Source organism: Marmota monax, unplaced genomic scaffold (assembly GCF_021218885.2).
Source record: "Marmota monax isolate L192 unplaced genomic scaffold, Marmota_monax_Labrador192_F-V1.1 WCK01_AAM20220418_F8-fsc00031, whole genome shotgun sequence".
In the NCBI taxonomy this organism is placed as follows: domain Eukaryota; kingdom Metazoa; phylum Chordata; class Mammalia; order Rodentia; family Sciuridae; genus Marmota; species Marmota monax.
This window is the reverse complement of record NW_026695197.1, coordinates 14,703,687-14,715,402: the sequence shown is the minus strand read 5'-3', so window position 1 is coordinate 14,715,402 and position 11,716 is coordinate 14,703,687. Positions and strand designations below refer to the sequence as shown.

General features: G+C 35.9%; 1 long non-coding RNA gene across 1 annotated transcript; it reads right to left on the bottom strand.

Annotated features, from left to right (window-relative positions):
• Positions 1 to 2,687: 2,687 nt before the first annotated feature.
• LOC124081995 (uncharacterized) lies at positions 2,688 to 10,913 on the bottom strand. The gene is made up of 2 exons (XR_006848219.2): positions 10,733 to 10,913; positions 2,688 to 2,985 (listed from the first exon to the last, which is right to left on the bottom strand). It is a non-coding gene; the product is annotated as an uncharacterized LOC124081995 (long non-coding RNA).
• Between the last annotated feature and the right edge of the window lie 803 nt (positions 10,914 to 11,716).

The window sequence follows — 11,716 nt, the reverse complement described above, 5'->3', positions numbered from 1 at the left end:
TCTTGATCTTTTTGCTGTTATGTTGATGTGGGTGTCACATACTAACATTGGACAAGAATCTTGTTGTTGTTGCTGTAAGTTTAGCCCAAGCTAACTGCATAGCTTTTTTCCTTGGTGATGCAACATTGCTCCGTTTTGGATATTTTCATTCTCCAGCCTCACTTTGATTTGATCTTAGCTAAAAGGCATAAACCATTTTTCAATGTAAATATTTAGAGTGGGAAATATATATTTTATATTTGGTACTAAAACTTATCTGCTTTTCATTTAATTTAATTTTGTTTTTTGAGAAAGAAGGTGATAGGTATAGGAGGAACCCTTTAAATTTAAACCATTGTGGACTTAAGAACAACCTATTGTGATGTTTATTATAGCATTTAAATTAGTAGTTTGATCACTTTTATGAACTTCCTTGCTTGTACAGACACTGCTGTGTTTATTTGTGGTGCTTCTACCCCGTGTCCTTTTATGAAAAAAATATGCAACCAAGTATGATGGGTAAGTTTGTATCATAGCCATTCTTCCAGCAATAAACTCCAAAGAACTATTCACCAGCAACACTTGGAAAAGCTGATTAATAAGTAAATAGAAAAGGTGGTCTGGGACTCATTTGTACATGAAAAATTACTATGATAGGAGCAGAAGCAAGGTTAGCAAGTTTTTCATTTGTCTTTATGGGTCAAAAGGCAAAATCAAGACTATTATGCAATGATTCACATAATAAAAGAGAAAATAGTTTTATATGTATTATTATGATGGATTAAAACTGATTATGATAATTGAGTATGATTTTAATATAGTTGTACTGAAGTAGGAGGTTGAATTATGTCATTCCCAAAAGATGTCCAATTCTTTATCAGACCAATTAATTATCTGTTAATTTGCTTTCAAATAGCACACAGGACTAGTTTTCAGGTAGCTTGTAAAATTCACCTTTTTTTTTTGAATAGTCATTAATCCAATATTCCTCCCTCCCTTTTAAAGGGTTCTACTTACTTTATCTACTTATTAATTATCCATAGTAAGGTAAAATTGGCCACTTCCAAAGCCAAAACCAGGTCATAACAACCATGATTTTGGAACATAAGAGACAGCTTCTGGGAAATAGAAATGTAAATAAGGCTATGGGTTATAGAAGAAGCCAGCATTTAATCTTAGAGTTGGATGTCAGGAACCCAAATGCAAAAAAAAAAAAAAAAAAAAAAAAAAAAAAAAAAAAAAAAATTAAGGGCATGGTTTTGGAGAGAATAATTTTTCAGCTAAGAACAAATGTGAAGTAGATTAGGAAGGTTTGTAAGGATATAGCTTTGTATAGCTTTGATCCTAGAATAGTGGAAAGAGCTAAATTTGAATCCCTATGTTTTAACTTCTGAATTTGCTCCTTAATCCAGGGACTAAAAAGAGTGGAGAAAAGATGGAAATGGACATTAGAAGATACCAGATGACAGGCCAATAAATGAGGCTATTTTACTTGCTCACTATGTATTGCAGGAATTTGTGCATTAACTGCTGTCCCCCAGTGCCACCGGGAATGCCAGGTCTGGTACTCTCTGGGGAAGAATTCCTATGCATCTCAAATTTTTTATTTCTTATTTTATTTATAGAATCCATAGATAAGACCACTATGTAAGTTGATTAGTACAGTTAATAAGACTATCTTAAAACTTACATAAAAGTAAGACTATCTCAATAAAGACTTTTAGTGAAATAATTATTGTGGGGATACACTTTGGCAAGGCAATGCATGCTGGTTTTTACCTTTTCAGATTCTCTAATAAGTCAAACACCTGAGCAAAAGTTGTTGCACCCTATTCTCTGTTGCATTACTGAATGTCAGCCTTGCCTCTTCTCTGTTCTCTTTCTTCACTAGTACTAGTGGAAATTAATGCTGGAAAAGAAAGTCTCAGCAGGGACAGGTTCAAGGATGAATGGCTGAACAACATCAGGACCAAGCCATGATCATATCTGGAGACACTGTCACTTGTGATCTACGGCCTCCAGTGCTTCTCTATCATTGATGGAAGGGTTCCAAACTAGTTTTGAATTAACATAAAAAGAAATTTAATTTAGATACTTTGCCCATTTTTTATTTATGAGTCAGGGATTCATGATAAGGCAGATTGCTATGTCTAAGCCACTAGAAGCCCAGCAAATTGTAAGCAAATCTTGTATATTGAGATTTTGTGTTAAAATATTTTAAACTCGCTTTGTCAGAAAATCACTTTTTATAGATCCATTGAATATCCTTAGGTAATTGGAAATGATATTAAATCTGGAGAACTACTCGGTAAATTATGAAATAATTTCTAATCAAATAATTTCGAATACAAGCATGATTAGGGCTCATAGCTTCATTTTCAATTAAGACAACAGAGGCCTAAAAATCTCAATAATTTTTCAGGTATATATTTGCCACTTTAAATTCATAACTAAGACTCAATTATCCTTGGATGCCAGACCAGCACTTCTTTTATCAGCTGGTGGAGGGAGAGTTGAGATTCCAACACAGGTAGTGGAATTCTAGGTCCCATACTTTCATCTGCTGTCTTCCACCGCCTTCCTGAATGTAGCCTACCTCTCTCAAATTTTAGGGATCTTGGATCAGCACTGCAGACCACTTTCCTTTTGACTGTGGAGTAGACTTTCAGCATGATCATTATAAAAATCATCAATAATGAAAACACAAATGCAAATTGTCAGTAGATTCATTCACTGAGTTTTCCATAATAATATAACACATATTTAAAAGGTTCAAAATATAGAGTAAACATCCCTGGTTTTCAAGACTTCTCATTTGAAATTATATTGTTGGATGGTCTAATAAAATTTTTACTAATGCATCGAAGTGTTTCAAACGTGGAGGGCTATGTCATTAACAACATTTAAACTTGACACATATGCTGAACAAGTTCACTGGCTCCAATAAATTGTAGTGTTTCTCTTCAACGTCTCTCTTCTGCATTGGACATATATCACTCTAGTATCCTAAAGGAAGGAGATTGACATATCAGAATAAGACTTTTAATTTTAAGTGAAATGTTTTTTTCCTTTCATAAGGAATACAGATTATTTTTTCATTAAGTACATATAAAAATATCTCAAAGTAATATTTTAGAAAGCCCCATAGACATAGAATAATTTGCCTCCACTTGATCATCAAATGAAAATGAAACACAAGTTTGGGGACTGAGAAAGATAGACCAAGACAGTCGAATTATTCACACTTGAAGGTTTCTAGTTCAAATGTTTTGCAAGCTCATTTGCAGCTGGGTTACAGCAGGCTCCATCCATGTCTGTCTAATGAAACTCATGCTGAAAATCTCAGTTGGAAGTTCAGGGAATCAGAGCCATTCATCAAATCTCGTCATAATTATTTAATAAGCAACATTAAATGTTCAGTCAAGTCTTTAACTCATCAGTTCAGTTATCACAGTTTAGTGCATGCAAACATCATTTACAAGGTTTCCTGCTGAACGATAGAGGATACAAATAAACCTCATAAATTAAACCGACCCTTAAAATAGCCTTCTCTTGACTGTCTGTCCCCTAGCTCACCTTTTTCAGTGCTTAAATGATTTATCTGAATGGACTTCCTTATCAGAAAGGTGGGTAGGCAATGAGTTTATTTAGCCAGTATTAATCTCAATCCCTCTCTCTCTCTCTTTCTCTCTCCCCCCCCCGTGTGTGTGTGTCTGTGTCTGTGTCTGTGTCTGTATGTGTGTGTGTCTGTGTGTCTGTGTTTGTGCATGACTGGACAGAAAAGATTCACACTTTTCCCAGACCTTGGGCAACTTAATTCCCTCAGTCTGTATAGCTGGTGTCTGTATGTCTGTTTCTAAGAGAGAAACAAAAACATCTGAATCTTCCTTTTTCTCATAATAATCAGAACACAAAACTTAAGAGATGGAATCTTCTGCAGAGGTTGGATATGAAAGAGAAGAAAGCAAGGTAACTGAAGAGGGGGATAAAAGAAAACATGAATAGCAGTCTTTAAAGTAAAAGTTATCAACTGAGCTTGCAGGACAGACCAGTGCACTGTTACCTGTTTTGAGGGGGTAGCACATGAAACTTGCCAGTCATAACAGGGTCCATGCTTTATCATTAACTATTGGAATATATTAGAGTGGATTCAAGGTCATTCATGTAATAACAACACTCACTGATACGGATTTTGTTATGCTTTCCTAGAGAAAGAGAAAGGTTTTGATCACATTAGAGCAAAGATTTTCATGAAGCTCTCTATTTACTTTGCTACTCTTGGTATGCTAAGTGTACAGATATTCTGGAGTGTGTGTGTGTGTGTGTGTGTGTGTGTGTGTACATAAGAACCGTTGTCCTAGGAAACATACAAGGAATTTAGGTGATAAAATCTATAGGTTCTGCACTCCAAGACTACAGAATTCTGGGACAGTCATTCAGAGTGCCAGGGATCAGCAAGTTTCCACATTTTTTTAGGGTAGCAGAATAAATAATGGTTGAGGATCCCTGATGTCTTGCTTTTCGCTTGACATTGGCCACTGACAAAATGTGTGTTCATCTGTAAGCCTTGTCTTTCTTAATTATAAGAGGTGTGCAAATTTTCTATAATTTTTTTTATTAAATGAGTTCTTAAATAGAATACACTCATATGTGCTTTAAAAGATAAATTTCCTTTAAATCTTAAAGTTTCCATTTTCTAAGTCAAACATAAATGTATATGTTTGTACATAATTCCATCTATTATCTCTATATATACTTGAGGTATTAACTAGAAACTTGAAGTTACATACATGTATAAACTTCAGACTTAAAAGAAGAAGGAATTATTAATATGCCTGTTATGATTAACAATTCTTGGGAGGTACTCCACCTAGATTCTGACATTTGGCTATTTGTCATCTATCCATGGTTGGTCATAGTACATTGAAGTAAAATATTGATATATTGCATATAATAGTGGAATTGGTACACTATATTAGAAATATACTATTGGAGCTGCTGTTTAAATCATTAAGGACCTTATAAAATGGGCCCAAATTTTCTTTGTTTTCTGTGTACTCACACTGAATTCCTCTAGGTTTTCTCTATCTGCTCCTTAGAACAAGTTCTTTTACTTGCATAGCATCATCTAAATATGCTGATTTTCTATTTGAGCTCTGCTTTCTTTCTTATTCCTTCCTACATACACATCTGGCCATCTTGCCATCATGTTTCAGATCTCACATCCACTGACTTTCCTGAACAAGTCGAAATCCTCACCATTTCCTTGTTCCCAGTTTTCTATTATATAACACTAACACTATGCTTCTTTCTTCTTTGCACTTAACACTGTAGGAAAATAGATATGTTTTACTACAATCATTGATTGTCTACCCCACTAGTCTATAATAAGTGTCATAAAGTCAAAGAGTAGGTTTTCCTTGTTCAGTACTATGTCCCCAGAGTGTCTTTTAGTGGTTAGTATGGGTAGGAGATCAGTGAAGGTTTGTGGAAAGGATGGTTTGTTCTTCTCCTCCACTGACTAAACTGGGGTTATCCAAAGCTACAGTGCTTAAGGAGCTGCTCACAACTCAGCTCATTCAGGCACATGAATCTGCATGTCCCAGTTGTAGGCCAGGCCAATGAGATCTAGCCATTCCGTGAGAAAGAGATCATTTTGATGAAACACAAACAGGCAAGATTTAAATGCCTGTAGAAAAAAAGAAATCAGAGGGCATTCTAGGTTGAAGGCAAAGAAAAAATGCATCATAAAATAGGGTCTGTAAAAAGTATGATCAGATGGTAATTCTTCAATTACTTTAATGAATGTAACAGTTCAAAGGACCTGATGTAGAGGGAAAGTGTATATAAAACTCATATTATGAAGAAACTCCCATAGATTTGTAAAATAATTGACACTGATTGAAATTTTTGTCTTAGCTGGTCATGTTGCTTGTAGCTTTTTCGTAACTATGTTTGTGAAATCTTTCTGTACATGGTCTCACACATTTGACCTACGATAGTTCATTTAATCCTTGCATCAGTGTTTTGGGTTTCATAAGGGAGGGATCTGAAACTTATAGCAGTGATTTGATTTGATCTAGGTACTACCCATGTAAAAGAAAAGTAGAGCCATAAGTTGAAGGCTTGCAGTCTGCCTCCAAAACTCAGGCCCTCGGTTTAATGTGCAGTTGTCAGAAGTCATTTCCATGAGAGGATCTGAGGTTTCAGCACTTTGCTTCACAGTTCAGGTTAGGGCCTCTGTGCACTATCTGTTAACAGATTCATAACAGAATTCTGCTTCACCTCTGGAGGCATTGCAAATTTTGTTTAAAAAACTTAAATTCAAAAAGATCAGAGTTAACACGGTTTTTATTGTTTTGCAAGCAGAAGAAAAGACTCAGCAGATACTACTGATGTAGGAGTATCTCTACCAATGCAGCTCTGTTGCCATCACTCATACCTATAATTCCTATGGTTTGGGCCTATGGTTTCTTTACCCATAAAAAGACCAGGTTCAGCTGAATGGTCTCTGAGCTTCTATGCCACGCTCTTCCTGGGCTCTACTCGAAAGCTTCTTGGTATCAATGCTGACTGGGTCTTTGCTACAGGGTCCAGCAGGCATTGATGAGCCTGCTTCATGCGGGTGTTCCTTCTTGGGCCATGCTGTATGCCTCTATGCCTCTGCTTTCCTGCCCTGGCCTTTTACCTACACTAGAACATGCTTGTAGGAACTTGGCATGCACAAACTGAAAGTCCCCTTTTATCATCTCTAAGATGATTTGGAGTGCAACTCATGAGATTTTCCCAAAGCTCCTGCAGGATTGAGAGTGAGCAAGGGACCCTATGGTGGCCAAGTCAACATGTTCTTTATGGACATGCTTCCTTTCATTTTTAATTCTCTCTCTTCCTCATTACCCACAAATTACCTTTATATCCTCTGGTGTTTGAGTCATATAAGCTGAGAGAGATCCCCTTCCTCAACCTAGAAAAAATTACTGTATGAACCTCCTCCAGGTGGGGCTGAGATTTCTAGATCAATTCCTGGTAGTCTTTCCAGATTTTTTAAGTCTTACATTTGAAAGTTACTAAAATAATTGTTGGATAACCTTTAGGAAGAATTACATTTTTGGTATAGTCAGGAAGGATTTAAAAAAAGTTATTTATTTTATTATTAGGATGATCCTAATAATCATCAGTCACTAGAAAGACATTTTTCTAAAATCAGTTTGGGAGGGATTATTAAATAACTATTTCCAAAGCTTTTTGCAATCTTAGCATGACTTTTCAAAAGATCTAGTAAATTATGTATTCATGATATTTTTCTTAAAGATTATCTTCCAGTAAACATACATGAGTCTTAAATTTCAGAGTAAATATTCAAAATCCAGGGGCAACTTGGGTGAGGCGGTAATGAAGTTCAAGGGGAGAATATCTGGAGAAAGGAGGGAATAGATAAAGACTAAAGAGTCAGTAGGAAGAAGAAAGAGGCTAATATGATGCTGTTCAGGGTTCTAGGAGCCCTTGAGACCAGTTATTTTAATGGAAGCTTTATTGAACACATTGAAGTGCTGTTATCTCCAAATACCAGCTAAGACCATCTTTATAAGTAAGATCTCAAATATATAACACAGCAGAGAATCAGGAAAATGGAAAAAGCATTTGACTTGCAAGATACTAGGTAAGTTCATGGACCTGTTTACTCATCCCTAAAATGAAGATGTTGAGTAGCTAAGTTCTTCTGACTGTCCAGCCTATGAGCCAGATGCTAGAAAATAAGAGTCTACAAACAGTTACCACTGCTGTCTCTGCTCCTTATGTTTTCAGATACCATAGAGCATTTTGGCTACTTGTAAAGCCTTGAGTTCCTAGATCCAATGGAATTATTCATTCTTGCAACTTGTGAGCTTTTTGAAATGTGAAATACAGAAGGAACAATGCTGAGCACGTAGTGAATACTTGTGAATTTCAGCTTTAAATATATATAGTAAAATAAATCTTAAAAGGCTGCAGTCTAGGGTATTTTACAATTAACATGGGTAGAATTATTTAGCTATCGAGATAATTGGCCCAGTAAACAAACATGACATAGTGAGTTATGTGAAGAAATGCAGAATGCTTTAGTTGACAATAAACTCCAGAAGAATGAAGAGTACCATCTGGAGGGCAAAGTGACCATTCTCCTGCAAGTTTTTCTTCTACTGCACAATATACTAGTCCCCACTTATCCAGGGGGTCTACCTTCCAAGACCCTCAGTGGATGTCTGAAAACTTGGGCAGTATTGAATTCTGTATATAATGTGTTTTTCCTATGTATAATATATTTTTCCTACGCATACTTAAGATAAAGCTTAATTTATGTATTAGTTACATGAAGATATTAGTAATAGTAACTAATAATAAAATAGAAGAATGATAATACTGCATTATATAAAGTTGTTTAAAATTTATAAATTATTTGCTTCTTGAATTTTCCATTAAATACTCTTAGATTGTGGTTAACAAAAGGAATTTTTTTTTTGTTTTTTTGGTGGAGGGGTACTGGGGATTGAACTCAGGGATACTCAATCACTGAGCCACATCCCCAGCCCTATTTTGTATTTTATTTAAAGACAGGGTCTCACTGAGTTGCTTAGTGCTTCGCTGTTGCTGAGGCTGGCTTTGAACTCATGATCATCCTGTCTTAAACTCCAGAGCTGTTGGGATTACAGGCATTCATCACTGTGCCCTGTGATCACAGGTAACTTAAAGAGCAGAAAGCAAATAGTGCATAAGAGAAGGACTACTGAATTAATGATATTAACCAAATTTTATCAAGTGCTTATGAGGTTCTAGCATTGTTATAGATGTATATTATTTACAACCACTTTATATGGTCACTCTTACTGTTATCTGTTCTTAGATACAATAAATAGAAAAGTCAAGTGACTTGTTTAAAGTTAACACAAGCTACCAACTGTGGGAGTTAAAGTTGAACCTAGACAATGTGGCTTTAAGATGGGTACACTCAACTTATATCCTAAACTGACTCTAAAATTGGGCAAATGGCATTTCTAAGTATACTTTAGTGAGAGGAACACATTCTTAGTTTCTAATTGAACTTCCAGTCACTTTTTCAACCCCATCTTGTGTTACTCTCCAGCCCCACTCCATGTTTCAAGAAGCAAAAATTTTCTTTCATAAGAATGCATTTTCTGCTCTCAATCTACCTCTTCCCAAGACAGTGGTTTGTACTTATTTTGCCAAATCCAATTTTACCCATTCGTTCTTCAAGACCTGTCTGGACTCCCAATTCTTTCAATAAGTTTTCTCAGATTTTTTTTAGCCTATCCAGACCTCTCTCTCTACTAAATAGCTACCACATTTCCAGATCATTTTTCTTTTTAAAGTATCATCCAGGTTTTGATTTCTAGCAAGGTAAATATGAATCACTATAACAAAATAAAAGCTCTTTGGAATCCATTTTCCCCTTTTTTATAAAGGTTCTTAAAACCAGAAAATGATGAAACCCCTGTATATCAGTCCCAACAATGAGAGGCCCATTTCTGCCTCTGTCCTGTAAAGAAGTGACTGTTATGGAATCCCAAGCACTTATGAAAGACCCCGGGTAATCATGGGCTTTTGGTCCTTCTGGCATAGGAAGCTGGTTTTTGATGACTTGAGGAACTTGGACCAAAATTAGTTGGTGTTCTTTTCAACCCTAATGTTTGGTTACCTTCTTTCTTTCTTTCTTTCTTTCTTTCTTTCTTTCTTTCTTTCTTTCTTTCTTTTTTCTTTCTTTCTTTTGTTCTTTCTCTCTCTCTCTCTCTCTCTCTCTCTCTCTCTCTCTTTCTTTCTTTCCTTCCTTTCCTTCCTTCCTTCTTCTAAATTTTTTCTATCCTTTTTATTACTTTATGTTTTTTATTTTTCTTCTTTTCCTCATTTTTAATTATAGATTTTTCCTGAGCAGCCAAATATCTTTATTCTTTCATTTTTAATCTTTTCTATTTTTGTCTTTTCTCTTTTCTTTTTCATCACGTTTTTATTCATATTATTATATTTTTTCTCATCTTTTTCTTCATTATTTTTTCGCATTTTCTTTCTTTTTATTAGTTTGTTAATATTTGGGGGTTTTAACATTTTTTTGTCTGGTATTTCTTTGGACACTATTGTAATGATATGCTCCTCAGGTGGATTTTGGTTCTAATTTTCTTGTGATTTGGACCAGATTACCTCCAGCTTTTCCCAATCTTAAGCTGACCATGGGACATCTTTCCTCTGAGGTCATCAATAAGTCCAACTCACAGCTTGGCTTCTCAACTCTTAATGCTGAGCAGGAGATGAATTTTCGCAACAGTTGGTTCCTCAAGACTGTTGGCAAAGCTGACTTCATAAAAGTGATGTTGGCACTGACAACAAGGTCCCCCAGGAAGATGAATTAATGTTGTCTGTGGGTTACAAGTGGGAAGATATCCAGTACTCATTGATGGGCCAGAAATAGAGTAAGGTAATGGCCACCCATCTGTTCTTAGGCTTCAATAGATCTGAGCTAGAGGGCTACACTCTCTCCCTGAAGATCTTGCCTTCAACTGGTTCCAGCAAGCTTCAGTCCTTTCCTATTCTACCAGGCATAGCATTGGTTCTTTGCCAACATAAAGCAGCAGAATTTTAGTCAGATTTTAATTCATCTCGAAGAACTATCAGTGCAGCAAGGTAGAAAACCAGCAGCTTGAGAAGGAGCCACAAGTCAAGGCAGAAGGCAGCAGTATAGCCAAAATACTTATCATTTTCCTACCTAGTCTGGATAGGAGGCATCCCCTGCATTGTTTTGTGTCCTTTATCTCTATCCACCAACATCAGTGATGTCCCAGGAGGGTCAAAATACCCCAGCGATCAAAATATTTCCAAAAGAAACCCCTGCACACTGGGCATTTCCTGCAGGTACATGATGAGTAGAATTGTCCTATTGGCATGACTCTAACAACAACCACGGCTGGCAGAGGGCCACTGGAAAGTTCTTTACCTTCATCTGCAGACACCTGTGTTTTGGGTAAGCCAGAAATAACTATCATGAAACTGAAAACAGTGTAGAAATTTTCAAATTCAAACATGTTGTACAACCAAGGTTACAACAAAAACAAGAAAGAATGTAGAAAGGTGAAGCCAAGTTCCTTAAACTGTAAACAAAACACGAAGATCATGAATACCATGGAGCCCAGTGAGGTGGTGCAAGCTTCCATGACCACTCTGGGCATATCACCCCGATGTGTTCATCAGATTTTATAGTTCAAGGATTTTTTTTTTCAATCATGTGAACATGACCAATGTTTTAACTCAATTGCTAGGCCCCCTCCACTTCCTTGTGAATTGAAGTCATAATGCTGAAAGTTCCAACCATGGCTTGGTTTTTCCGCTGACTAGCCTCATTTAGGTGCTTGCTGACTAGCCTCATTTAGGTGCTTATTAACAGTCACATCATTGGAACCAAATACATTGCTACCACCTAGGATATTCCCAGGGATTACGAGCTTTGTGTTCAGACTCAAGGTTGAGGACCATATGTTAAAGCAAAATTGCACCTGATACAATGTTGCTCAGGAAATAAGAAGGGTTTTAGGAGCTCTGTGGTAAGAACTGATATAGAGACTAAATGTACATACACAAATATATATATATATATATATATATATATATATATATATACATATATATATATATACTTCTGATTATATCATAGCATGAACTCTAACAATAATAATTATTAAAAGTGTTTACAAAG